Below are 2427 nucleotides of genomic sequence, written 5' to 3'. Positions count from 1 at the left end.
TGTTTATTTTTTTCTTTTGTTTCCCTTGTCCAAGGAGATATATCAGAAAACATATTACTCAGAGCAATGTCAGAGAGTTTACTAGCTATTTTTTCTTCTAGGAGTTTTATGGTTTCAGGTCTTACATTTAAGTCTTTAATCCATTTTGAGTTTACTCTTGTATATGGTGTAAGAAGGTGGTCCAGTTTTATCTTTTTTTGCATATATCTGTCTAGTCTTCCCAACACTATTTATTGAAGAGACTGCCTTTACCCCACTGTATACTCTTGCCTCCTTTGTCATATTTTAAATGAGCACATGGGCATGGATTTATTTCTGGGCTCTCATTTCTGTTCCATTGATCTATGTATTTGTTTTTTTGCCAGTATCATGCTTTTTTGATTACTATAGCCTTGTAGTATAGTTTGATATTAGGTAGTGTGATACTTCCAACTTTGTTGTTTTTTTTTTCTCAAGATTGCCATGGCTATTCAGGATCTTTTATACTTCCATATAAATTTTTAGATTATTTGTTCTAGTTCTCTGAAAAATGCCATTGGTATTTTGATAGAGAGTACATTGAATCTATAGATTGCTTTGGGTAGTATGAACATTTTAATGATGCTGATTCTTCCTATCCAGTAGTATGGTATATGCTTCCATTTATTTGTATCTTCTTCAATTTCTTTTTACACGAACATAATTTTCTAAGTATGGGTCTTTTACCTCCTTGGCTAAATTTACCAATCAGTATGGACATCCTTGTCTTGTTCCTGATCTTAAGACACTGTTAGTTTTTCCCCCATTGAATATGTTAGCTGTAGCCTTGACATATATGGCCTTAATATGTTGAGGTATGTTCCCTCTATTCCCACTTTGCTGAGAGTTTTTATCATAAATATATGCTGGATTTTGTCAAATGCTTTTTCTACATCTATTGATATGATCATATAATTTTTATTTTTCAATTTGGTAATGTGGTACATCACATTAATTGATTTGCAGATACTGAACCAACCTTGCACTCCAAGAATAAATCCAACTTGATCATGGAAAATGACATTTTTAATGTATTGCTGAATTTGGATTGCTAATATTTTGTTGAGAATTTTTGTATCTATATTCATCAAGGATACTGGCCTGTAATTTTCTTTTTTTGTAATGTCTGTCTGGTTTCGGAATCAGGGTAACAGTGGCCTCAAAATGAGTTTAGGAGCCTTCCTTTCTCTTGAATTTTTTGCAATAGTTTGATATTAGGTGTTAATTCTTTGAATGTTTGGTAAAATTCACCAAATTCACCTATGCACCATCTGGTCCAGGACTTTTGTTTTTTGGGAGTTTGAGTACTGATCTGATTTCATTGTTGGTAATCAGTCAGTTTAGATTTTCTGTTTCTTCTTTACTCAGTCTTGGGAGACTGTATGTCTCCCAAGGAATGTACCTCTCTAGGAATGTACCCATTGACTTCCAGATAGTCCAATTTGTTGGCAAATAATTGCTCATAGGATTTTGTTATAATCCTTTGTATTTCTATGGATTCCATAGTTACTTCTCCTCTTTTGTTTCTGATTTTATTTATTTGGGTCCTCTCTCTTTTTTCTTGATAAGTCTGGTTAAGGGTTTATCAATTTTGTTTATCTTTTCAAAGAACCAGCTCTTGGTTTCATTGATATTTTGTGTTGTTTTTCTAGACTATTTTATTTCCGCTCTGATATTTATTATTTCCTTCCTTCTACTCACTTTGGGCTTTGTTTGCTGTTCATTTTCTAGTTTTCTCATGTATATGATTAGATTGTTTAATTTAGCTTTTTCTTGTTTCTTGAGGTAGGTCTGTATTGTTATGAATTTCCCTCTTAGGACTGCTTTTGCTGTGTCTCATAAATTTTCAGTCTCTGTATTTTCATTTTCATTTGTCTCTAGGTATCTTTTGATTTCTTCCTTGATCTGATTGTTAACCCATTCATTGTTTGTTTGTTTGTTTGTTTATTTTAGGCGAGGCAACCCTTGATTGACCTCACAGATTGCAAAAACCTTATCAGCTTACAAGCAATTATTTTTTTATTTTTTACGCCTACAGTACCTGGTCTTCCTAGGTGGTCTCCCACCCAAGTACTAACCAGGACTGACCCTGCTTAGCTTCCAAGATCAGATGGGATTGGGCTTGTTCAGGGTAGCATGGCCATAGACCCCATTCATTGTTTAGTAGCATGTTATTTAGTTCCATGTGTTTGTGAATTTTTCAGTTGTTTTCTTGTAATAGATTTCTAGTTTTATACCATCGTGGTCGGAAAAGACATTTGATATGATTTCATTCTTAAATTTACTAGATTTGTTTTGTGGCCTGACACGTGGTCTATCCTAGAAAATGTTCCATGTGCACTTGAGAAGAATGTATATTTTGCTGCTTTGGGGTGAAACACTCTGAAAGTATCAATTAAATCCATTTGA

General features: G+C 33.6%; 1 pseudogene; it reads right to left on the bottom strand.

Annotated features, from left to right (window-relative positions):
* Positions 1 to 2047: 2047 nt before the first annotated feature.
* On the bottom strand, positions 2048 to 2166 carry LOC112485149 (annotated as a pseudogene).
* Positions 2167 to 2427: the final 261 nt, after the last annotated feature.

Source organism: Pteropus alecto, unplaced genomic scaffold (assembly GCF_000325575.1).
Source record: "Pteropus alecto unplaced genomic scaffold, ASM32557v1 scaffold95, whole genome shotgun sequence".
Lineage (NCBI taxonomy): Eukaryota > Metazoa > Chordata > Mammalia > Chiroptera > Pteropodidae > Pteropus > Pteropus alecto.
This window is presented reverse-complemented; position numbering and strand designations above follow the sequence as displayed.